Below are 27,029 nucleotides of genomic sequence, written 5' to 3' on the forward strand. Positions count from 1 at the left end.
GGAAGAATTTTATGGGTGAAATGGTATATTTTGTCATCTGGCATACTGCCAACTCTATATTAATGGTGGCCCCAGGCACCCTAGCTTTATAACTTTGGATCTTGATTTGGTTCTGAGCAGGCTATGCTAAACTAGACGTTAGTCAGAGCTTGCCCAGACCCATCAGAGCTCAAGCAGGTTCACTCTGTGGTGTGGCTAACTCCCAAGAAGTAAGATACATCTTAAACTCATTGAAAAAGTGGCTCAGGTAGTCTGGTCTAACGCCAACTCTGACCTTCCCGTATCAATCAATTACCTAGCCTAGATCCAGAACAATCTTTTTTTTCACACGTTCTCCCTAGCCTTGTCCATCTTTGCTTGGACCAAATATTTGGAAAACCACACAAGAGTTTCAAAAAAAATGGAGGGTTTGCTTCACTGCGACGCACAGAAAAACATGAGGGACATTTGAAACCTACTTTCCCAGCCTTACGACCCTGCACGCTCAGTCAAACTCTACCGGCCTGTCCTGCGACATTCCGTCCAGTGTTAACACTCCTGAGACTTGTTCGTGTTCTCCTTCCCTCTGGCATGTTCTTATCCCCCTTTTCCCCATTTAAGGCTGTTATATGTTTGCCTCCTCAGCATTCTCACAGCACACGGTTTATACTTGGAACACTTCTATCATAGCCATTGTTTTCGTCATATGGATATGGATATCTCCTGCAATGGACTGGCAACTTCTTGATGGCAGGAACCATTCCTTGCTTATTTGTCCTCTCCTCTCCTCCCTCCCACAGGATGCACTGAACCCCGCGTGTAGTAAGTGGTATAAGAAATATCTGTGTAATGACTAGTTGATCAAACCAGTGGATAAATGTGTGCGTTTATGTGTGTGTGTGTGTGTGTGCGCGCATGAGAAAGAGGAAGGAGAGAGAGGGGGAGAGAGAGAGATAGATAGGGAGAATGAATGAGAATGCTCACTGACATCCACTGCATGTTGTATGTCCCTGGGTAAATTATTCTAAACTTAACTTACCTTATCATTAAAATGGGACAACAATACTTCCTACCTCATGGTGTTATTGTGGGAATGAAATAAGATGATACATGTGTTTAGCCTAGTTTCTATCACATGCTAATTGCTCAATAAATGCTGGCAGCTACTGTTATTGTTGCTATTATGGTTAGTAAAGGGAGAGGAAGAGGTTACAGTGTGCAAGGCACCACATAACATACAAAAATGGCTAATATTTATTAAGCACCCTGTGCATGACAATATGAAGTAACATTTAATCTTCACAATAACTCTGCAGTAGGAAATAATACTCTCTCTCCACTTCACTGATGTAGAAACTGAAGGATGAGAGGATAAAAAAACCAAACAAAATTTGCCTAAGCTTAAGCAGCTAGTAAACTGGCAGATTCAGGATTCAAGCTCATTCGGTCTGGCTCCTGCTCTTAACTGCTACTCCAGAGAGTAAAGTTGAAAACACAGAGTGCTGTGTAAATAGTTAACACGCAGTTGGCCTTTTCATTTATTTTTAAATTAATTGATTGAAAGCAGACCTAACGTAGTGTACAGATCTATGAAACTCTTAGTCATCAGTAATATTTTATGATCCAAGGCAAGGCCAGTTCCTGGTCTTAAAGAATGTGATACCCTAAGACTATAGAGAAGGGCTGCAGAAGAACACATGCAAATGAATGGAACACGTAATTATTTCTAAATGCAGAATGGGTCATTTAATAAACAAATAAAGAAGAGAGGAATGTGAAAGTTTGGGGATGGGGAGGCCATATGGGAATGGACACTGAGGAGAAATCGTTGCGCATATGAGAGGGAAATCCCCAAGGGAACACGTGGATGGCAAAGGAGCATGAACGTGCCCCAGGCCATTTCCTCTGGAGATAGCGTTAGTGGCTTCATAGGGACCACGTGGGTACAGGATCACAGACCATTATAAGCCCCTGATCTGAAGGTTGCTTCCTTCTTCTACAGGGAGGGCCATGCTGGTTGTTTCCAGTGTATACCCAATTGTCAAGAATTTAAAATTAGAGAAAAGTGAATCTCCATCCCTATAACTCGAACTTAAGAAAATGTATGATAGTGAGACAAAAATTAAAGATGCATCATGTAATGAAATGAAATATTCAGGAAAGAGTCTTAACTAAAGAATTAAGCAGAAAATATTTCTTTTCACAAATTATCTTTGGAGAAAGGTATGGCACGGATTGAATGCACAGAATAAAGAAAGAAATAATTTGAAGAAAGGAAAACTTGGGGCTTCCCTGGTGGCGCAGTGGTTGGGAGTCCGCCTGCCGATGCACGGGACACGGGTTCGTGCCCCAGCCCGGGAAGATCCCACATGCCGCGGAGCGGCTGGGCCCGTGAGCCATGGCCGCTGAGCCTGCGCGTCCGGAGCCTGTGCTCTGCAACGGGAGAGGCCACAACAGCGAGAGGCCCGCGTACCGCAAAAAAAAAAAAAAAAAAAAAAAAACAAAAAGAAAGGAAAACTTGAAGGTACACAAGATCCTCACAAACTGTAGCTACTTGAGAACAAAGCACTTTACTCTTGTGAGCAATTAGGCAAGGAAATGAAATTTGATAACCTTTTGAAACAATAACCTCCGTGCATTAGACCTTACTAACTGGATTTTTTTTTTAACCAATATAAAACACTATATGCAAACTAGGAAGCAGGAGCCAGTAATTTTATCCCATTACCTTGCATTCTGGCACAGTTCATTCTTTAGTTGGTTAATTGTTTGTTCCCTTTTTAAGTACATGTTAATATGGAAAGAGATATGCAATAAATGAATGCTACAGTCTTGATCTCTGGAAGCATAACGGGTTGGAGGTGAGGAATGGAAACAACCTAAGGAAGATCTTGGGGTAGCAGAACACTGGTCTCAGAGAGGTCAGTGAGATGCAGTTAGCTAGGTGCGCTGCAAGCAGATGACGCAAAACAAGACGTTGCAGACACTGAGGCTCAAGATTTACCCCGTAGGCAAAGGGAACCACTGAAGACTTCCGTGAGGGGACTCATGATTTGAGAGGGAAGTTGAAGTTTAGGGAGATGAATCTGTCAGTGTAACAGGTTCAAGAGGGACCTGGAGGCTGACACCAGTTAGAGGCTGTTGCAACTGACTAGACTTGGGGTTATATGTGTTGGAATGAAGACTGCGTTGCCTGGAATGGAAAAGATGGTATAGACTGGGAGGTATTTTAAAGTAAGGAAAAACTAATCCCTTTGGTGTTGGAGTGTAATTTTTGTAGAAGCAAATAAAACTTCAGGATTTCCAGTGTGGAAGACCAGGAGATTGAGGATACTGCTGACGGAAACACTAATAATTAGAAAGGAGGGGAATGGCAAATGGGCGGATGACTTCATTTGGAACATGATGAATTTGACCTAACAGTGAAACATTTAACTGGAGATGCCATGTATGGCCAGTTAGAGAAGAGCAATCTGTCCCAGTCATTAAAGGAAGGAAAGGGAAGTGAGACTGAAGAGGATAGGACTGAGCATTAGAGAGTGAGTGGAGAAGGAAGAACCAAAGGAGTCTAAACAATTATTTAAAGAGACAGGAAGAACCCAATTTCCCCCAAATTAATAGGCCATACCTCTGTTTCTTTTCATAAAAAGAAATACAATTATAACATCCTTTTGGAAGCACACATCTTGTGTCTACTATTAGATCATAGATCAAGAAAGTTTAGAACTGGAAGAAACCTTATCTATTGATACACAAGGGTCTATTCTTTAGAACTACCCCAGATGGACAAAAACCTGCCATCTGCTCCATGGGTACTCAAGATCTAGTTTGCAGCATTTCTTCAGAAAAAGCGTGTCAGGGGGGAAAAAAGTCTCTCTCTTTTTTTTTTTTTAACAACAACAACAAAAAAAAACAGGGCTTCCCTGGTGGCGCAGTGGTTGAGAGTCCGCCTGCCGATGCAGGGGACACGGGTTCGTGCCCCGGTCCGGGAAGATCCCACATGCCGCGGAGCGGCTGGGCCCGTGAGCCGTGGCCGCTGAGCCTGCGCGTCCGGAGCCTGTGCTCCGCAACGGGAGAGGCCACAACAGGGAGAGGCCCGCGTACCACACAAAAAAAACAAAAACAAAAACAAAAACAAAAATCAAATATGCTCTCTGAGGACAGGGACCCTTCTCTCTTTCCCTACTATATCCTAGTGGACAAGCACAGTACCTGGCCTATGGCAGGTGCTCGATTCATATTAGTTGAATGAATTAATGTGTAGTTTATTCAAGGATCTTCACCATAACCATTACATTTTGAATGGAGAATTTCTTTTTCAAGAGTCCCAAAACAAGTTTTTGGAAAGGCCTTTCCTCCCTCCCTCCCTCCCTCCCTTCTTTCTTTCCTTCTTTTTCAATGCTCAAAGTTAAAAAAATAAAAAGAAAAGAAGAAAACCATTTAGATTCATTGTGCCTACATTAGATTTAGAAAAATTTTAAAAAGCAGTAATTTGTATGACAAACCCAGAGCCCAAAACTCCTCCATATCTGTTTTATTCTAATTTTTAAATAATCATATTTGAGAGCTATGAAGACTATATATTATTCTTCTTTGCTTTCTCCTTTCTGTAGGCAGTGTACTCTTTGCAGAGACCTCCCTTCCTCCACTTCACTAAGAAATGTCTCTCTATTCATTCAGAAGATATTTACTAGAATGTAAGTTCCTTGTCCATGTAGATTGGGACCCTGTCTGCCTTGTTCACAGTTTGGTATAGCGCCTAATACAAAGGAGATGCTCAGTAAATACTCAATAAATGAGTGAATAGAAAGGCTTTTTGAGCCTGTTACTTTAGGCACTACACTAAGTGTGATTAAGGTATACTTGAAAATGTAATTTTGGAGATAATAAATGAGCACCAAGTCCTTCAACTAAATTAATGATAACACACTCCATTCCCAGCTGTGACTGTTCCCCAAAGCTCAGTCAATTCCTCTGTGTATTTTGAAGAATATCTTTATTTCCTTTTTTCTTCAAAATTGCTTTAAATAAGCCAAAAGGAGAAGAAAGAAAAAGGACAGATAACAACACTGTGGCTCCTAGTAATGATTTTAAATAAACTGATCTAAGTGCAAATATTTGTTACTTAACTTTAAGTTCTCAAGGGCTTCCAATTTTTCTTCTGACCTGCTAGTTAATTACTTTTAAGTTTTTATCTCCACTGGAGTTTTAGAAGAGCTAAAAATTCCCTCCTGATGTGAAAATACATCGTTAGACAATGTGATTCCTTCCTGGTGTCCAAGTGTTCTTACTGGCACTACATGCATAAATCGTGTTTACTCCAGTCTTGGGAAAAGATGTTAACTGGGCATGTATATTTCAATTTTCTGGGTCTCAGTTTGCTAAGACCCTTGATAGATATCCATGGGCGTGCAAGAACCAGGGTTCACACCTCCACTAATGAGCCCATAAAAATAAAACTCTCCTTGTGCTGTGATGCTAGCGAATAAACAACGCACACGCACACAAACGACTCTCTCCAGTCTATTCGTGAGTTTCTGTCCTGAAATTTTGCGGTTTGTACACTTCTCTGTATGCATTTATCTACTGGGGGAAGCCTTCAGAATTCATTCTTACTTCCAAATTCTTACTCGTAACACTCATAATAAACACGTGCCCAAACAGTATCCTGAAAACTCTCCCGAGATTTATTTCACTTTCAGTTAAAATCCTCTTAACGAATTGTAACTCTTTTCATTGTAAAATCCACTGTTCTAATCGTGATTTCTTCCGAGTTGTGACTGAAAAGGAAAATGCTCTGAGATAAGGTTTGGAATGAGGACGTATGATAGGTACAGCTCTGTGGCAAAACAATCTGGGCTTGTTGAATGCAAAAGTTGGCTGAATTTTCTTTTCCTTGAAAATTTATTTATGTGTTTTCTTGGCCCTGAGACACTTCTGAGTTAAGCGGAGTTTCTTGCACTTGACTTCAGGATAGAGCACAGGAAAGCAACCAGTGCTAGCACAGTGCTCACTCTGAGTAGGAGCATAATTATTAGTTGATTTTGTGTGATTTGTGGCCTGGATGCTAATGCCTGCCATCTCAGACCGTCATTAATCCACCGCTTTTTACGTTCTTCTCTCAGAGCGTTTTTTTCCCCAGCTTCCAAATTTGTACTTCTGTGCTGATTCCCGTCTTCTTAATCTCTGATTCCTTTTCATATTCCTACCTTTCTCTTTCCTCTCTCCTGCACCCACCCTTCCACTCGCTCTTCCCGACTGTGTCCTGTACAACCTACCAGAAGAGCACACAGACTCTGCTGAGGCAAACAGAGAGCGCGTAACATGAAGTGGCTGTGCGTCCCTACAAGGCAGGTGGGGCATGATGTGAACAGGAGCCCCAGCCTAGAGCCAGCCGGGCGCTTCTTCAGGAACATTAGTCCTCTAATTCTGACGAACTCTTCCAACAACCGGAAAGCAAGGGAGGACAAAACAGCAAGTCCTTTGTCCATTGTTAAGCTTTTAGCTTTCACCTCACCGATTTCTAAAATGCACCTTGGAAGTCTGTTTATTAGTCTTCGTGCTCATGTAGCTGCCTCATTCTGTGATAATGGAGTCAGGTTATATCAACATTAAGTTGACTTCATAGACCCAAGTACCTTAAGGGTATCATTAATTTTAATTTAGAAAAGCAGCAATCAACATCCTTATCCTGCTTCATTTGACGAAATATTTAGTTTTTGTTACATCTACACACTGTTATGAAAAAAATGTGCTGGGGAGGGTAGAGTTCATAGGAAGCATTTCTTCTGCTCTTTGTTTCTTGTCTTAGAGAGAGAAAAGGTGAATTACTCTGCTTGGATGATGTAACTTGATGCAGATTTTATCTTAAAAAATAGGTTTCCTTTAAAAACCTTTCCTAACGTGTCTCACGATTTGGAGCGGGAACTAAAGTCAAGTGGCTCGCACCTCACCACACCAATACGTTTAAATCAGTTACATTTCAGCTTCAGCTATTTATTCTTTTTTTTTTTTTTTTTTTTTTGCAGTACGCGGGCCTCTCACTGTTGTGGCCTCTCCCGTTGCGGGGCACAGGCTCCGGACGCGCAGGCTCAGCGGCCACGGCTCACGGGCCCGGCCGCTCCGCGGCATGTGGGATCTTCCCGGACCGGGGCACGAACCCACGTCCCCTGCATCGGCAGGCGGACTCTCAACCACTGCGCCACCAGGAAAGCCCAGCTATTTATTCTTGAGCTTTATTTATTCCACATTTGGAAGATATCATTCTCGCAAAAATTTTTCTTTCGAGTGGCATTTTGCGTCATAAGTAGCATAGTGTTCGCATGGGAATGACATAATTATGCCTCCTGGTACTAGAACACAGGAGTGCTCCCAAGGACCAGAAGTGGCAATGTGAAACAATTATCAAGGGGATAAAACAGAACTGGTGTCATCTCGGGGGGGGGGGGGGGGAAGACAACGTATATAGCAGTTAGCAAATTCATACTACAAGATGACTAAAGCAGGGTGAAACCTTGAAGATAAATGAAAAAAGAAAGAGCACCAGAACAAACCTTTTCTTTTTTAGCTCCATGGCAAAATCCTTATATTTCGAGTAATAATACACTTGTAGATTTTCAGTTTGATCTACTAATCACCTTGACAATGATGGCTGGGAGGGACAATTTGCTGAAGTATGCGCGCAGCAACCTTAACCAAGGAAATCAACACCCATGAAATCCCACGCTATCCTCACAGCATTTCCAAAGCTTCCTGACCATGACTCCCTTTACAGTCAATCTGACCACATATGAAAGAACCTTGTCTGCCACCAGCCCCTGTTTCCAGTTCCCAGCTCTCCTCCTCCAGGCCACTGAAAAGCGCCTTTCTTTTCCGTCACTGATGCAGAGCTGCTAAACCAGTATCAGGCTGTTCTTTACAAATCAATTAACCGGAAGATCTCATCTACTGTATTTCCCAGTCCTGCAACGTTTGGTCCTTCCCACTTTTTTGCATACCAGGAAAAGAGGCGCAAGTTGAGTAAGTAAGTACACTTCATGCTTCTAAATAAAGGACAGAAGGTGGGGCGATGCAATTCTATTGTTTCTCAGTGTCCATCTGTCAGAACTGGAGCTACAACTCTGACGTATGTATATTCGCTCCCTCTCAGTCTATACAGTCTCCCACTCAGCTTTCTTGACACTCCCCCTGCCTCCCCTCCCCCCTTCGCTCCAACTCACCCCAACCCGAGGTGGTGTGTCAGCTCCGTGAACAGTCCTAAGACTTTCTCGAACTATTCGAGATATTTTCACTTCAAATCTAAAGGAAAGCTATTTTTTTTTAATGTGGCTTTACACAGTGCAGAAAACTACCGGGAAAAAAAATCCAGAATACAATGCGATCTTTTATAGGAGAAATAAAAGACTGAATTTCTAGGTCATCGTAGAAGTAGGTATTCTTCCTTAAGCAAAAATCTGAGATACTTTATGAGATTCTTCCTTTCACTAAAGCAAGAAATCCTAAAATCCATCAGGATACATGCACTGTACCTTGACTTTCTTTTTACTTCTCAAGTGAAACCAAGACAGTAAAGTGTAATAAAAATGCATATAGCCCCAGGCTTTCTGCCTTAGCAAAGAGAGAAAAACTAAGCTTCTTGACTTAATATGTCTACAGTGAATAGTCAGCCACTGCATTTTGGGATCTTGCTTTATAATTTTAACGTATAGCAGTGAACTCCATGTTCGTGGCGTGACAAGAATAAAGGATTTTTTTTTTCTTTCTTTTAAAAAGAGATTTTCTCCCTATTTTCCAAAACAGATATATGTGTCAACTCAAGAGAAACAAAAATGGGAGGGGGGATCTCTTGATTTTTAGTAATACGTCTTCTGCATTTTTACCTGAAGTTGTCAGTGGAGGGTGCACAAGGTGAGACAGGGGTCCTAGGCTGTGTAATGACAGGGCTAACATCTGGTTTGGAAGTTTTCTCAGTTCCCTTCCCAGATGTTTCGCCTGTCTTTCCCAAGTACTGGTTCTTAGCTGATTAATAAATATCCCTAGGAAGATCAGTGATAGCTCACAACAGGCTGCTAGTACTACAGCTGTACTACCTGCATTTTAAGAGCAACTTTAATTAAATAATTAAACAATTAATGACTCAAATACTTATTGAGGGCTTATAAGGCACTCTGCTAGGAGAGAAAGGAGAAAAAAATAAATAATAAGGAGCCTGTTTGAAATGAATTTATGATTTAGTTGTTTATAAATAGGTAAAGTGGCATGAGAAAGATTTTAATGTAGGGCAGTCATTCACTGATTTGACAAGAGTATCACAACTACCTGGAAAGTCTTTTAAAAATACAGATGCGTAGCTCATCTCTACAATTTCTGTCTTAGTCTATCCGGGGCTAGGGCTTGAGAATCTGTACTTTCTTTAAAGCTCTACCGATTCTGACATATAGTCTGTTTTTGGAGCCACTGGTATAGTGGGAAGGCTATCAGTCCTACCGGTCCAGAAGACCTGAGTTGGAATCCTCTACTAGCTATTTGACCTTCGGCATCTTCTCTAATAGTCTATAAGCATTAGTTTCCTTATCTGTAAACAGAAATACCGAATAACGGCAACAGTGACAACAGTAGCAATAGCTAACATTCTTAGAGCACTTACTACAATCCAAGCGCTGTTTTAAGAGCTTTAGAGGTACATCTCATTGAAGCCTTTCCTATGCTAAAGTAAACTTGACGAGAGCAGGACTTGGTCTATTTCATTCACGGCTGTATCCCCAGGATCCAGGTCAGTGCCCATCTCTTAGTATGCATCCAACCACATACTTGAAAGAATGAACAACACAGTGAGGAAGGTACTCCTATTTATGACCATTTTAGAGACGATGAAACTAGTGTACAGAGAATGGGATGTTGTAAAGTACGTGGCTGGAGAGTCTCTTTCTTAGCACTCAGTAGATGCTCACTCCTTTCTTTTCCTGGGAACTGTGCTTAAAAGCACTAAAAGAAGCATACATAGCTGTGGGGCTTACAGAGTATCTGAACTGAATTAATGGAGGAATGAAGCTTTTAAGCTGGGCCTTCAAAGTTGGGTAAGGTTTTGATGGACAAAAACAGAAGAAACATTCTGTGTGTTAAGAGCAGAACGAACAATTTTTTTGGCACTAGGAAAGGCCCAGATGTGGGGTATAAACAGAGGGAGAGCTGAAGAATATCAGGCTGGAAATGTAGCTTGGAGGCAGCCCAGAGCAGTACTTGACTGTCAGGTTTAAGAACAGAGACTTCTTTTCGTTTTTCATGGGAAGGCATTCAAATATTTTTATAAATTACCACTTTAAAAATTTACTTTTATTTCTTTTTAATGCATTCACATGATAACAAAATTCAAGAAGAACAATAAGAATCTTTACAATGTGAGTTTCCCATTCACCATATCCTTCTAGCCATCTTGCTTCCCAGCCTGGTGGCAACTACTGCTAACATTTTCATATTCTACATACATTTTTTTTTTTCTTTTTGGCGGTACGCGGGCCTCTCACTGTTGTGGGCTCTCCCGTTGCGGAGCACAGGCTCCGGACGCGCAGGCTCAGCGGCCATGGCTCACGCGCCCAGCCGCTCCGCGGCATGTGGGATCCTCCCGGACCGGGGCACGAACCCGTGTCCCCTGCATCGGCAGGCGGACTCTCAACCACTGCGCCACCAGGGAAGCCCTGCACACATTTTTTAAAATAAAGAAACACCACGGTCAGAGCGGTGTTTTAGGATGAACTGAAGCATGGAGAAAGCGATAAGACGATAAGTTGCCAGAAAAACCCCCAAGAGATGAGGACATGATGGGCTAAACATAAGGGTGCCAGAAGGAGGGAAGAGAGTCAAGGAAACTTCAGACTTTCATCCTAGGTGACGAGGAGATGTGTAAAAATCGGGAGGAACCACTGGCGTGTTGGGGCACAGCTTGATACGATAACTAACCCCAAAGAGTAAATCAAAAATGGCTGGACAAAGACGAGATGGAATGATGGAAAAATCATGAGGGGGGTGGCAGTGAATTCTCTTCAAAGCCCCTCACATCATTTATCCCGATAGTTAGCAAGACTCCTCCAATGGCTTGGGTAGAAATATGGTATTTTCCTAAAAAAAAAGAACACCTGAAAAGCATTTAATGGCATCTGCTACAAGGTAAGTACTGAGTAGATAGTAGCTGCTACTTACTTGTATTAAAAAATGGGTGTCAGAGCAGAATAGGCGTGGGTGCACTGGGCAGACACATCTCTGGGGGAAGTTCCTTATCTAGCTGGCTTCTTTTATAGTAAATACTCAGGTTGGCCAGTTGGGGAGAGCTAGGCAATTTCTGTCCTTCGGCAGGACCTAAACAAGTCTAGAGTGGAGAGCATGAGAGGTGAGCTTAGTAATCAATTATTCCCCAAGCATTTTCAAGTGCTGTTATATACACTGGCCTGTGTGTTCATCTTGCGGAGGGTAGCAAAGCTGGAACATGAGAAATCCCTGCTCTCGAGAACCTCGTGTCTTGTAGGAAGAAGACTGCACATGGGAGAAGTTAGAGAGTCTTTAAGTGCTAGTCTCTGTGTTACTGACCAATAAGAGCACTATGAATTTCTAGAGGTAAGGAAGCAATGAGGCCTGGAACAATCCGGGAGGCTTCCGGAAGGGGGTGACACAAAACACCATGGACCTAGATCAGACTCAGAGTCTTAGCTTAGCATCTCATGTCCATTGAGGAGTACTTTTTGAACAGGCATTTTGTATGCCATTAGTGACATAATCTTAATGGATTAGAGATTCCCAAGCTTTCAAACGGTATCACTCACACTGTTGATTATTTTGTTTTGTTCTGGTAAGCAACAATTCACCATTCTCCCTTCTTTTATTTTTTAGATTTTTTTTTGATGTGGACCATTTTTAAAGTCTTTATTGAATTTATTGCAATATTGCTTCTGTTTTATGTTTTGGTTTTTTGGCCGCGAGGCATGTGGGGTTCTAGCTCCCCGACCAGGGATCTAACCCGCACTCCCTGCATTGGAAGTGCACTGGACCGCCAAGGGAAGTCCCTCCCTTCTTTTAAACATTTCACATTTGTTTGGAAGGAGCTTTCAAAATATAGCTATTAAAATAGTTTGTTTTCTTGTCTGTTCCTCACTGTGTCATAACTGTTTTTTTATGGTTGTGTGAATATAGATGGTTGGATATAAAAGTACTTAATAATTTTGTGTTTAGAGAAAAAGAGTGGCTTTTACATGAGTAAAGACCTGGTATCACTATTTTCGTACTTGAAAATGATTTTTTTTTGCACTGGTAACAAACTTTCTTCCAGACTTTTCGAAAGTAATGCTAAACTTCATATATAGAACTTTGAACATCTAGTCCTTGATCTAGGATTGAACACACGTTTCACATCTTGGAGAAAACTTTTTTTTTTTGGTTAGCTGATCTTTTTATCCCTTCAGGCATTAACCAGTCTTTTTATTTTCTTAGCAGCAGCTCTGGAGAGAAATTCCCTGAAGCCTAAAGCATCTATTGGATGGTTCAAAATGTATAGTGCTAAAAGTTTCCTTTTGCTGCGTTATTCTTTTAGCAGAAATCCCACAAAGAGAAACACATTCTTGCATATGAAGGCATACTGCGGTAAATATTCACTTACTTCACTCTAAACTTGAACTTTTCGATATTTCAATCTGAGCTGGCACTGAGATTCAACTTTGTAGTGTACAAAAAGTAAGAATACGTCAGAGTAAACTTCCAGACTAAACATATCTATAGTGCAAGGATATTTAAACAGACCAGAAACAAATTAGTACTTTTGAAATAACACTTTCATAAGGCAACTAACATGCTAAACACGGATGACTCTTATCTAGTCACCAAATCAAAGTCTTTAAGGATGTTAAATACTAAATAGTATGTAAATTAAGTCAAATTACTATTTGTCTTATAAACATAATTTGCTAAAAATCCAGGATTTAGAAATTTCACTAATTCAATCTAGTCTTTCTGTCCAAAAGTTAAATGAGTTGGATGGAATCTCAGTAACAAGTATTGATAGATGCCAATAAGAACAAAAAAGTCACTATTACGAATTTATCAAATATGAAAGGTTTTCACGGCCTTTCTCAGTACATATGTGCACATAAGATATGTATCTTTATCTATGGAACAAGGTTTCTCTACTTTGGCACTACTGACCCTTGACCTGGATAATTCTTTGTTGTTCTATCCCGTGTGCTAGAAGATGTCTAGCAGCATCCCTGACCTCTACCCACTAGATGCCAGGAGCACCGCTTCCCCAGTTGTGATAACCCAAAATGCCTCCAGACATTGCCATGTACCCTGGGAGACAAAAATTGCCTCTGCTTGAGAACCACTGGTCTATATTAACCTTCACTCTCTACTTCATATACATGATGATATGGATGTTTGAGTTAAGACCTGAGTTCCGTTCTACAACTCTTAACTAGTGAGGAAGGAAAAGTAACAGTCCCAAGTTATATACAGGCTGTCCTCAGGTCTGCCCCATTAAGGACCCCCATCTAATTGGCAATTTTTGCTCTGGAGCTCCCCATCAGGCTGGCCCAGACTTCATAAGGTCTGCAGTATGATCTAATGGCTCCCCCCGCTCAATCCTGCTTCAGCCCCTTTTTCTTCACAGTAAATCTATCTTGGCATCTGTTTCCTGGAGGGCCTAACCTGCAACATCAACCAATCAATCAGTTAATGAAAGCATTCCACTCCCTTAGCCGACATGGGCACAGGACTCCATCTGGGCCGTTGAGAGTCAGGCCCAAGCAGGTTTTAAACTCCTGGGTGAGAGTAGCTTGCTCTCTCTCTTCTTCTGCTGGAAATGTTGAGGATGCTAAGAGCAGAGCAGGAGAGCCTGCCTCCACTGCCACGGTCACCCTTTTTCCCCTTGACTAATCGGAGTTGAGTTTTCTGTCACAGCCAAGAGGCCAACCTAATACACTTTATAATAAAGGGGAAACTACAGAAACACTTAAGAAAATTAACATCGAGCCTAGAAATGGTTACAAATGAACTCATCACAATGATTATTAAGAGCTAGGTATACAAGTTGTTCAAGAATTGCAAAGGGTTCCACCTTTTAAAATCTCAAGATACTTCATAAAAAGGTGACAGAGGGCAGAATTATACCCATTATAGTATAATGATTTTACCAACTGCTGTATTAATTCTTGGAAGATTTTCTCCAGTCTCATCATGGAGAAATAATGGCTATAGAATACTAGATAGTAGCTAGATAGATGCCACTAGGTCATCAGTACAAGTTAGTTTCCATTTCCTATCATGAGGCTTTAGGCAAACTTGGCTGGACTCCTACCTGGTACCGCACCCCTTCCTATTTCCCATTCTTTGCTGCTGATATTAGGAAAAGAGAACATATTCATGAGTATAATACTTGATTTGAGCCAATCTGTCAGGCTTAAGAATATTTCAATAATGTGTGTGCATTTAAGACTGTGAAGTATGCCCATTTCAGTACTTTTTTTTTTTTTTAATAGAAAGATTTGTTTGAAAACTGAAAGCCACACTTTTCCACTCGAAGTTTTTAAGAAGCTTCCTTTGTGAAAAGCAGCACTGACCAGAGCTGCTGGGGATCATTAGTGAGAGCTGGAGCTTCAAAGGAGTTTCCGTGTTAGGAAAAGGTACTTGGACATTTTAGCTAAGCTGCTGACCACCTGGGATTTGGCCATTTAAAAGGATGTTAGTTTTCCGTTCTTTTAGATACCACATGTAAGTGAGATCATGCAGCACTTGTCTTTCTCTGTGTGACTCATCTCACTTAGCGTAATGTCCTCAAGGTCCATCCATGTTGCTGCAAATGGCAGAATTTCCTTCTTTCTCGTGGCTGAGTAGTATTCCACAAAAAGGTGGGGGAATGGGAGAGACGTTGTTTAAGGGTATAACCTTGCAACTAGTAGGAAAATAAGTCCTGGAGATCTAATACACAGCGCAGTGATTACAGACAACAAAACAGTATTATGAACCATCAACTTGCTAAGAGACTAGATTTTAACAGTTCCCAATACCAGAAGAAACGATCATTATGTGATACAATAGAGGTATTAGCCAACACTACTATGGCAATCATATTGCAACATAAACGTATCAAATTAACACACTGTATACTTTAAACTTAAACAATGTTGTATGTCAAATACAATTCAATACAAAAACGAATAAAAGGGTGCTAGTTGCTGACAGACTGACCTAATAGATACCCTTTATGCCTTAACAAAATTCTTTTAAGAGATTCGTATTAGGGGCTCCCTATTAAAACGAAGGCTTAGACAGCTGTCTTTTTACTCTGTTTAGGAGGGGTACCCTGTAATTTTTTTAATTGAAATGTACTTGATATACAATAGTATGCTAATTTCAGGTGCACTACACAGTGATCCGACATTAACATCCATTACGAAATGATCACCATGATATGTCTAGTAACCATCTGTCCCCTACAAAGTTATCACAGTATTATTGACCATATTCCTTTATGCTGTAGGTTACATCCCCATGACTTATTTATTTTATAACTGGAGGTTTGTACCTCCCGATCCCCTTTACCTGATTCGCCCAACCCCACGCCTCTTTTCCCTCTGACAACCAGTCATTTGTTCTCTACATCTATGAGTCTGTTTTCATCTTGTTTTGTTTTCAGCTTTTCTAGATTCAACATATAAGTGAGATCATATGGTATTTGTCTGTCTGACTTATTTTTCTTAGCATGATACCCTCTAGAACCATCCATGTTGTCACAAATGGCAAGTTTTCTTTTTTCTTTATGGCTGAGTAATACTCCATTGTGTGTGTATATACCACATCTTCTTCATCCATTCATCTGTCGATGGACACCTAGGCTGCTTCCATATCTCGGCTATTGTGAATAATGCTACAATAAACACTGGGGTGCATGTATCTTTTCCAATTAGTGTTTTTGTTTTCTTTGGGTAAATACCCAGAAGTGAAATTGCTGGATTATATGGTAGTTCTACTTTTAATTTTTTGAGGAGCCCCTATACAGTTTTCCATAGTGGGGGTGCCTTACATTTTCTAACAAACATCGTTTCCACTAACAATCTACCACAACACCAAGATATTCCTCACCCCTTGGCTGGAGAGTTTGGTGTCTCGGTCGGCTCTTCTGTTCTGGAGACAGCAGTGACACACGTGGGTGAACGAGGCCACCCACACTGCTTGTCTGGGTCTGAATCAATGAAAGAAGAACTTACATCCATTTTCTCTCAGACTGGGAGAGTCCAGGAAAAAAAATAAGCCATACAACAGAAATGCTGCCCAGTTGCACAGGGAGTTGCTCTTAGCACACAGGTTGCACAACAGTTTAGGTTTTAAACTCTTTTACAGTTACTGGCAGGCACTCTGTTGAAAGAAGGAGAGAACTCTAAGCTGGGTTCTGAACAAAGAAAGATTCCTGGAAGTGACTCTTTTTTTTTTTCCCCCAAATGCCTATGACCAAAAGGCTTTCTGAATATGATTTTAATTGCAAAAGGACCGAGTCACGGGCTCCTTGTGTTTCTTTAGATGCTAATCATATTACTTAGAGAGCTGGCAGAGGTCCTGGAGTTCTCAGGCTATGCACCACTGATAACACAAACTGCAGGCACAGGAGCAGAACGATCTGAGGGAGAAGAATGGTATCTCTGAGACCCTGGAATGTGGCTTTGAACCACCGTAGAACTTACTGGAAATGGATTAGGAGAACAGCACTGGGCAAAAGGCCCTTCTGTTCTTCTTAAGACTTCCCCACCCCCTCAAAAAATAAAAAAGGGGGGGGGGTGGAAAGTAGAAGGGAGTTGGTAGAGGTGAAAGGATAAAAAATTTGGGTCTTTGTCTTGGTAAAGACAGTGCAGTCCAGTTTACTGCCCACTCATTCCTCTCAGAAGCTTCTCACCTTCATTTTAAATGTTTGCATTTCATCTGTGTCATAATCACTGCACTTCCCCTTCAGCGTCCTTTTGTATTTTTGTGCGTGCGTGTGTGTGTGTGTGTGCCCGTGCCGGCGCTATAGTCTATTCCTATCTTTCCTTGATTCTTTATCTTCTAAGCCGTTTTTCTCCTTTCTTATTGCTCTCTCTAACGTTTCCCTTCTGTTACAGCGTAACTGCCCTTTCCCTCCATCTGTATCTCTAAATTAGGGGGTCTTTCTTCCTTTTCTGTGCGGTACCCTCTCTTCAGCATGATGTCTTCACTTTTCTCTACTGTAGTCTCTTTTGTGATTGGCCAATAGCAAAATGAAACATACCAGAATCCAATTCTAAAAGCACTTTCGAAGGATGCAATCTTATCATTTACTCCCTGAATCACTATCATCAGTACAGCTGGCGCAGAGGGGTATTCCATTTTGGGGCTCATTGGATAAGTATGAGTTCAACCTGGCAGCCGTAAAATAACAGGGGGGAGAAATTTGCTCCTTTCCTCCCTTATAGCTCAGAAGTTTGTGACTGACCTTGATTCTTTATTTCTAATTATGCCCTGTGGAAAAATAACAGTTGTTTTCATTGGTATTGTATAGTGCCTCAGTTTTTCCTGGGCCTTTCACGAGGAGCAGTACCATTTCCTTTTCGCTTTACAGGTTATGCAATTTAATTTTGGAAAATGAAACTACATGTCCAAGGGAGGATTCAACATTTCCGGAGAACCTAGCATTTTCTGTCTCCCAGAAGACTAAAATTAGATCCTGTTTTAATGACTGTCCCTGCAACAGTGAGTTCCACGTAATGAGAATGTTTCCACGTTCCTGCCGACAGACCACTTACTACTATTTGCTGATGTGGGTCTGATGAATTCTGACAGTCAACAATAATAATCGTATAAACATTAACATTTATCGACTGCTTGCTTTGTTCCAGGCACTGCGCAAAGTGCTTGTGAATGATTATTTCTTTTGATCTTCCCAATAACCCCGTGTGTTAAGAATAAAAATGCTCTGGCATATCAGGATTGTTCACATCTGATGGTTGATGTAATATAGATTTTTAAAACTGTCTCTAGTAAGCTCCTATAGCACTTATTGTACTTATTCTCCATCCCGCTCCAATGACACCCTGCTTTGAATTCTGGTATTATTATTTGCTTCATGCACGGAATATTAAAATAAAGGTCTTCTATTGATACTCAGAAGGAACACTGACACTGCTGATACCCTACTCCACTCTGGGGTGTGTAGCGAATACCTCTGGGGCTTACACTGTATCTCGTGATCCCACTACTGATTCCTTTGTCAGCGGCAGTGGAGAATTTCAGGCAAACTCAACCTCATCCTGTATAGCTGGCAACCCACCTCCAAAGTGAGCTCTGCGGCTTCCCGTTTTCTGCCCCAGGGTATTCTTCCCAGTGCTGTGGGTGCTCGCTCCTGGGTGGGCAAGCGTAGACACAGGAGGATTAACACTTTGGCAGCAACGTTCAGCCAATGGGGGTCAGAAGCAGGTGGATACACGCTCTGGATCTCTGCATTTCAGGCTCCAGCTACTTATACGCAGGTCTCTTTTATTCTGTGCACTTCTCACGAGTCCCAGAGAACAACTGATCTTTCTTTGTTGTCTCATTTTCCTTGCTCTTTTATTCCTGCTTCTTAGAATCACATCCTAAATAAAGTTCCTGCACCCAAATCCTTGTCTCAGCTCTGTGATGGTGTGACCCTAAGACACCAGGCCTTGGAGCGGGCTTCACTTCCACTAAACATGGACACTTAGAGAATGCACGTGCAAACATTATTCAAAATGGAATCTATGATGTTGACAATGGGGAGTTTACTTCATCCAAAATTTAAGACTCTATTAGTCAATCAATAAATATTTATGGCGAGTCAGGCACTGTGTTAGGTACTGCTGCAGAAGCTGGAGATTTCATCCAGAGTTTCGCGAAAAGCTTTATGAAACTTTTGCCCTAGGGCAGCAGGACACAACAGAAAGACTTAAAGACAGATCTGCATTTTAGGAGGATTACGATAGCTGCATTGCGGAGAATGGATTAGGAAGCAAGACTAAAATTAGGGAGTAAAATTAGGAGGCTGTGCAGTATTTGAGGCAAAAGATGCTGGAGACAGGGGAGATCTAAAGAAGGGAAGGAGTTTGAGAGATGGCTTGGGTACAGAGTGGACAAGATTTGGTAACCTAGCGTATGCTAGATTTAAAGATAAGGGTGGATTCCAGGATAATGACTTCGGCAATTGAGTTTCCGGCTTGGGCCACTGGGTGAAGGGTACTGTTGACAAAAATAGTGAAATTAGGAAGAGGAAAATGTTAAGGATGGGTTAAGAGGAGAACAATGATGAGCTCTGTTTGGGACATGCTGAGTCTGTGCTGTCTGGAAGGCATGGAAGGCGGCTGGCTCTGAGGTCAAGGAGAGAGAAATTTGACTTCACCTCAAAAATCAAGTCAGCCTTTTCAACAGATCGTGCTAGAGCAACTGGATATCCATATGCAGAAAATGAGCCTAAACCTATACTTAACACTTTATATAAAAATTAACTAAAAATGCGTCACAGACTTAACTGTAAAATATAAAATTATAAAGCATGTAAAACAGGAAAAAAATTGGGGGGTCTAGGTCTAGGCAAAGAGTTCTTAGGCCTGACACCAAAAACATGATCCATAAAAGGAAAAACTGATAAATTCGCCCTCACCAAAATTCAAAACTTTTGCTCTGTGAAAGACCCTGTTAAGAGGATGAGAAGAAGAGGGAGAAAATATCTACAAACCACATTATCTAATACATAAAGAACTCTTAAAACTCAACTGTGAAAGAAAAAGCATTCAAATTAGAAAATGGGTGAAAGACATGCACACACATCTTGCTGAAGAGGATATATAGATAGCAAATAAGTACATGAAAATTTATTCATCATTAGCCACTAGGAAGATGCAAATTAAAACTACAATGAGATATTCCTACATATATCAGAATGGCTAAAATAAAAATAGTGACAACACCAAATGTTGGTAAGGATGCAGAGAAACTGGCTCACTCAGAAGTTGCTGGTGGAATGTAAAATAGTGCAGCCACTCTGAAAAACTTTGACAGTTTCCTATAAAACTAAACATTCAACTACCATACAACCTAGCACTTGCAATCTTGGGCACTTATCCCAGACAAATGAAAACTCATGTTCACATGAAATCTGTACACGAATGTTGACAACTTTATTCCTAATACTCCCAAACTAAAAAGATCCCAGATGTCCTCCAAGAGGTGAACGGTTAAACAAACAAGGGCATATCCAAAATACAGAATACTACTCAGAAATAAAAAGGAGCTAACTATTGCTACAATGTGACAGTTTGGATGAATCTCTAGGGAATAACACCGAGTGAAAAAAGTCAATCCCAAAAGATGACATACTGCATGACTCCATTTATATAACATTTTTGAAATGACAAAATTATAGAAATGGAGATCAGATTAGTAGTTGCTGGGGGAGTGGATGGGGGGCAGGCGGGTGCTGCTCTACAAGGACAACAGGAGGGATAGTTGTCGTGATGGAAATGTTCTGTATGCTGACTGTATCGACGTCAATATCCTGGTTGTGGCATTGAACTATAGTTTTGTCAGATGTACCACTGGGAGAAACTGGGTAAACGGTACATAGGATCTCTCTGTATTATTTCTTATAACACCCTGTTAATCTATAATTATCTCAAAATGAGAAGTTTAGTTTAAAAAATGTTGAGATCTGGGTAGTTCTCAGTAATATGACAGAATTTTCACAGGATTAGATACACTGCATATTAATTAGAAGGTTCTGTAACTAACTCTTTTCAAGAATCTATGAGCTTCGGTTTACTTTTGAAGCTATATATACTTTTCATATTAAAATTCAGGAACAATTTTTAGGCAGCAACAAAGAAAAGAACTAAGAATTATTTTCAATGAAAAAAACCCCACACAGTTCTTAAGGAACATACAGGCAAAATGGAGAAATAGGCACGGATACGAGAAACTGAGGAGTGTCTGGTAGAAGGCTAGGTCCACAGTTTCTAGGGTAAAGTGAAAAGGCTCTCTGGAGGGGGCCGAGCTTGAGCTGGGTCCGCAATCACATCTGGATTGAGAGAATCCTGCCAGCACTTAGCAAATGGCAGGAGGAAGTACCCAGAAGCAGCTGGTGTCAAGGTTTGGAGACGTGGCGTCCTCAGGAGGAGATCATTTGGTTTGTTTGGGCACAGAGGGAGACAGGAAGGGCACTGGTAATGCAGGTATTTGGACTCAGTCCTGAGGACAGTAGTGAGTCAAATTTCTGAAGCATGATGATTAAGAACTCAGGCTCTGGAGTTGGAATGCCTGTTTCGACCATGCCACTTTCTAGCTGAGAGCCACTGAGAAAGACACCTAACCTCTTTAAGTCTCAGTTTTTGCATCTAAAAATGAGTACTCTTGAGAGGCAGCTCAGAAAGTGGTTGTTAAGATTAATCGAGATGATGTATATCAAGCCTTTAGCACAGTGTCTAACAGCCTAACTCAGCAAATGTTAGCTGTTATGAGTCTGAGGGTACTGCTAGTGGTGACAGTCATGTTGCCTCTCTGCAAAGGTTATAAACAGCATGGGAGCAGAGACCGTGCCTTATCTGTGACCATCTGACCTCCAAGACACTCCCGGTACACGGTAGGAGTCTTGCTAAATTAAATCGGAAAAAGTAGTGTTCTTGGAAGATTAATCTGATAGCAGGGCGCTCATCAGAGGCGGGAAGGAGAGGCCTTAGGCCTCTAACTGCAACACAGTTAGAAGGTGAAGGCGATGATCTGGCTTCACTCCTCATGACAAGGACCAGGAAAAAACGCTGCTGTCACCAAGAGCTGTAAGGATTAGGTAACTAGTGGAAGATGCAATAAGGATATAGTTTCTGGACTTAGATTCCATTTTAACCACGAACAGATTCCAAGTTTACTGTACTGTGGATACCAGATCTCTTTTGGAGAGAATGCCCAGAGCAGTAGAAAGACCATGGGCTTTGAAGTCAAATAAACACTGCTCTCTGCCCCTTATGTCATTTATATGACCTTCAGAAATGTAGGTATTTATTCCTTCAGCGTCTGTAGTAGTTACTATGGTGCTCCACACTGAACCTCCTCTTCAGGGTCTTGGTGACCATACTCCAGTGGCTGCCCTCAAGGAACTGCCGCACACAAGGTTCCATCCTCTCCCTGAGGCGGGGAGGCCTACCGCCAGCCTCAACTGGTTGAGGCCGGGGATACAAAGTCTCCACCCAAATGACTCATCTGGGACAACTCTGAAAGGCCAAACCAAGGTGAGAGCTTCTCTAAGGCTCCCCCTGCAGCCTCAGTCTCCACTGCTGCATTGTGGATCTGCTTCCTCCTCTGCCTAATCCTGCCTCCTCACTTCCTTAGAAGTGTAAATCCTGAGAGTACTCCACAATACCACAGTAACCCTTCTGCAAGCCACTCTCCAAACTGCTTCGGAGTCAGCTTCCCAGTGCAGGCCTGGAGAGTGGCCTTTACTCCTAATCTGTAAAATGGAAAACAGCATGGCAGCCATAAACAGCCGTGGTGAGAACGGAATGAGATCATGCATTTGGTATAGAACTGTGTTCAAGAAATGACGGCCAATGGATGAACCTTGAGGACATCATGCCTAGTGAAAGAAGCTGGTCACCAAAGACAAAAACTGGAGGATTCCACTTATATGAGGTACCTAGAGCAGTCAAACTCATAGAGACAGAAAATAGATTGGCGGTTGTCAGGGGCTGGAGGGGAAGGGGAGAAGGGCAATTGTGTTAATGGGTGCAACATTTCACTTCTGCAGGATGAAAAAGTTCTGAAGACCCATTGTATAACAGTGTGAATGTATTTAACACTACTGAACTGTACACTTAAAAACCATTAATTAAGACGGTGAATTTTATGTCATTTTTTAAAACCGCAATTAAAAAAAAAAAAGAAATGATGGCTAGCATACCCTCAGTTATATTTAATGGACTTCAACCCACAGGTGGGTTCCTTTCCTGCCTTCCCCTCTATCTGCTGATCCCCTTGGGACCTACAATTCCAAACATGATTGAAGCTCACTCTGCCCCAGCTGGCGCCCTGGAACTCATGTCTCCATAATCTGATCTTTTCCACCAATGGCTCTAATTTCTACACATCTCAATTCTCTACTGTTCTGATATCACCGTGGGATAGGCTCTGAAGAACTCTATTATAGCCACCAGCACAGTCAAGCGTCCTTTCCCAAACAAAACAAACACTCTTTAAAATCATCACCATAACCTTTTGAAAAGCACATCGAATTGCATCATGATTTAAAAGAAATTACACTGTGTCAGTGCCAGGTTGCTGAAAGGAGGGGACTGAGATCAGGAGTCTGGTGAAGTTGACAGATATAATGATGTGGTTAGAAATCCTGATGGATTTTGACGCAGATTCTCTGCTCGGGGGTGAGTGACATTACTGTTTATACAGAGAGCAGAGTCAAGGTCAGAAACTACAGAGGAGGGGCCGTGAAGCTGAAGTGGAGGACTTTAAAGCAGCTGGGGAGTTTATGCTATTCAAAAGTTCAACCGGGTCAGCAGGACACAAGAATACACAGGGTCAGGGTATGGGCAGGGGTCAACATCCAGAAATTCATAACTAGCAAGAATGGAGAGCAAATGCCCGAGTATGGGTTGGAATATGGGATGAAGTTGCTGCATGAGGAAACAGGCACGAAATGAAACAGGAGCAGGAGGTTAGGGATGCCACTGCACCATTCAGAACCAAAGGGGTGGGGCCCAGGGCTGATCCCAAGCCAGTGCGGATCTCTTCTGCCCTAGTTTTAAGAGCTCTCTGGGTGGGGACAGACGAAGGCCTACAAGGCTGGGATTCTCCCCAGAGTCACGCAGGGCTCTGCAGGTTTTAATGATTACAGTAGAGAGCTTCGTCCCCTGGAAAGCCCTTGAGGTTCTAACTCAACAAAATGCATTGAATCTGACAAGTCAGCCTTTGCCATCTCCAGTGCCTATGCATGGGAGAAACAAATTGTCCCGTTTGCAAGTATCGTATATATTATGGGGTTAGGGGTTGCCCTACTTGTTGTGTAAAAAGTTTTTATATTTTAAGTAAAAGATACTTAAAACTCTGGCACTAAATTTCTACTTTCTATTTGTTTTCTATTTTGATACCTGTACTCTGTTCTAAAGAAAGACTTGGTAGTAACAGTAGGGTTGAATAGTAGGAGGTTGAATGCCTCCAAGTATTTGAAGGGCTGTCTTTGCCAAGAGAGTTTACTCTCACTGTGTGTAGCTCCAAAGCATACATATAGACAAAAAGGCAGAAGTTGTGGGAAGATCAATTTTAGCTCAGTGCAAGAGATAAAAGCCTAACGATTAGGGCGTTTGCAAATGAATAGGCTGCCTTGCAAAGTAAGAAGTTCTCCATCATTTTAGCTTTTAAGGCCAAAGCAAAGGGTTCTCTAGCAGAGATGTTGGTTGTAGAAAGACTCTTGTATTGAGAAAGGAATTAGACTGGATTTTTATTTATTTTGGCTGTGTTGGGTTTTCGTTGCTGCTCGTGGGCTTTCTCTAGTTGCGGCGAGCAGGGGCTACTCTTTGTTGCGGTGTGTGGACTTCTCACTGCAGTGGCTTCTCGTGCTGCGGAGCACGGGCTCTAGGTGCACGGGTTTCAGTAGTTGCGGCACATGGGCTCAGTAGCTGTGGCGCACGGGCTTAGTTGCTCCACGGCACGTGGGATCTCCCTGACCGGGGCTCGAACCCATGTCCCTTGCATTGGCAGGCGGATTCTTAGCCACTGCGCCACCAGGGAAGTCTATTAGACTAGATCTTGATAGCGCATTTCAACCTAAGATTCAATTACTCAAACTTGTTTAAATGTCATTAATACTAGCTTTAATAGGTTAACTATTGAGAGACGGCCTAACCTAATGGTTAAGATCACAGGCTCTGAAGCTACACTACGTGGGTTTGAACCTTGGCTACTTACTAGCTGCGCGACCTTGGGCAAACTACTTCATCTCACTATCCTTCATTTGGTCTTCATATTTGTAAACTGGGAATTATAGCAGTACCTACCTACAGGATTATTGAAACAGATTGGTGAACACATGTAAAGTGTGTAGACAGAGCTTGGTATGTAGTACTTACTACTACTACTATTGTTACTGCTTTAGGTTCCTAGATATCAATTCTAGCCTCCTGGTTGTGATTCTTGTACTCTGATGACCAGTGACGAGAACAAGGGTTTGTAGAATAGAAATTCATGATGAAGTACTCATTATTATGTTGTCAATTCATGAGAATCCCTAAAATGCAGGTTCCTTTTCCCCATGCAGGTTGTTGTTTTTCAAGGAAGGAAATGACAACTGTGTAACAAGTCTAAATTGTGCTTGATTCTGAGTGTACTAACCTACTGTTGAAGTAATATCAAAGCAGAGACATTGATGATTCTACCTGGCAATACCTAGTGTTTGCTCTCCCTGTGTAACTGAAACCAAGGCCTACTGTGCTTTTTAGTCCATAATCTGCAAAGCTCTGCCCTCTGGTCATAGAAATGGGCATGTTTTACCATCCACTACAGAGAAGATCCTGTTTCTGAAAAGCAATGCAGCTGCAATTTAACTCAGAGCCGAGAAACCCTTGACCCAATAATTAGGGGTCCACTTTTGTTATCTATCTGTGAGGAAAAGAGAACATCCTTTCAATGGTGTTTGCAGAATATGTGTTTTAGAAAAAATGATAAACAGAAACATGGAGGACTTCAAATAATTCTCCAGAAGTCTGTTGTTAAAATGACAGACTTCAAAAGTCCCTTGAGGATACTCAGGTCTCAAGAAGAACAAAAAGCAGCTGATAAAATGTAAGGCTCTTGGGCATTCCCTGGCAGTCCAGTGGTTAGGACTCCATGCTTTCCACTGCAGGGGACATGAGTTCGATCCCTGGTCGGGGAACTAAGATCCCACAAGCCACATGGTGTGGCCAAAAAAACAAAACAAAACAAACAAACAAAAAAACAGAAAAAGAAAAAAAATGTAAGGCTTTCCAAAAATTGCCCTTTCCTTCTTAAAATTCTCACGTGAAGGCTCATAAGGTTTAGTGTACAGGCTGTTGGAAGCACAAACAAACCTACCTCAAGAGAGTAGATTCACCTCAGGACCAATTTCTCCTCTGTTCAAACATCTACTATCTGTTTACAAGCCCTGTGTGGATAATGCACAGAGCCATTTCAACGGCAGAAGAGAGGAACGGCCATGGAGTTCCCATCAGTCATTTATGTCTGCACTGTTAACAACAGAATCAATAACCTCAGCGCTATGAAGAGCACCTTTGCATCCTAGTTAGCATGTCTGCGGAAGGCAAGAAGGTTTTAAAAGAATTGTGTTTCGGGGAATGTTTGAGTCTTAAATATCCACAGGGTTCTGCAACCATCACTGTTCATAAACATGGACTTATTTATGGATTTGAGTTGACTTATGAAGGTATTTATTGTTGCTTTTAATATGAAGAGGTGATGTTGATCGGGGATGGCTTTTCTTTTCTTTTTTTTTTTTAACATCTTTATTGGAATATAACTGCTTTACAATGGTGTGTTAGTTTCTGCTTTATAACAAAGTGAATCAGTTATGCATATACATATGTCCCCATATCTCCTCCCTCTCACCCTCCCTATCCCACCCCTCTAGGTGGTCACAAAGCACCGAGCTGATCTCCCTGTGCTATGCGGCTGCTTCCCACTAGCTATCTACCTTACGTTTGGTAGTGTATGTATGTCCATGCCACTCTCTCACTTCGTCCCAGCTTACCCTTCCCCCTCCCCATATCCTCAAGTCCGTTCTCTAGTAGGTCTGCGTCTTTATTCCCGTCTTACCCCTAGGTTCTTCATGATACCATAATTTTTTAAAAACACTAAAAACTAAAAAAAGAAAGAAAAGGAGAGAAAAGAAAAGAAAAAGAAAGGAAAAGAAAAAGAGCAAGGGCCCTCCTTTTTTCCCCACAGGGCCCCGCGAGAAGAGGATGCAAGGTTCGTCCAGAAGGGGGCGCGTCGGGTCCCCGTGCTCCTCCGCAGCATCCGGGGCT

The 27,029-nt window shown here is 41.8% G+C and overlaps 1 protein-coding gene across 1 annotated transcript in view; it reads right to left on the reverse strand.

The window, feature by feature from the left end:
* The window catches only part of DMD (dystrophin), a 2,107,962-nt gene that overhangs the window by 242,143 nt on the left and 1,838,790 nt on the right, over positions 1-27,029 (reverse strand). The window lies entirely within an intron of this gene.

Source organism: Monodon monoceros, unplaced genomic scaffold (assembly GCF_005190385.1).
Source record: "Monodon monoceros isolate NGI ecotype Baffin Bay Population unplaced genomic scaffold, NGI_Narwhal_1 Super_Scaffold_22, whole genome shotgun sequence".
Taxonomy (NCBI): Eukaryota; Metazoa; Chordata; class Mammalia; order Artiodactyla; family Monodontidae; genus Monodon; species Monodon monoceros.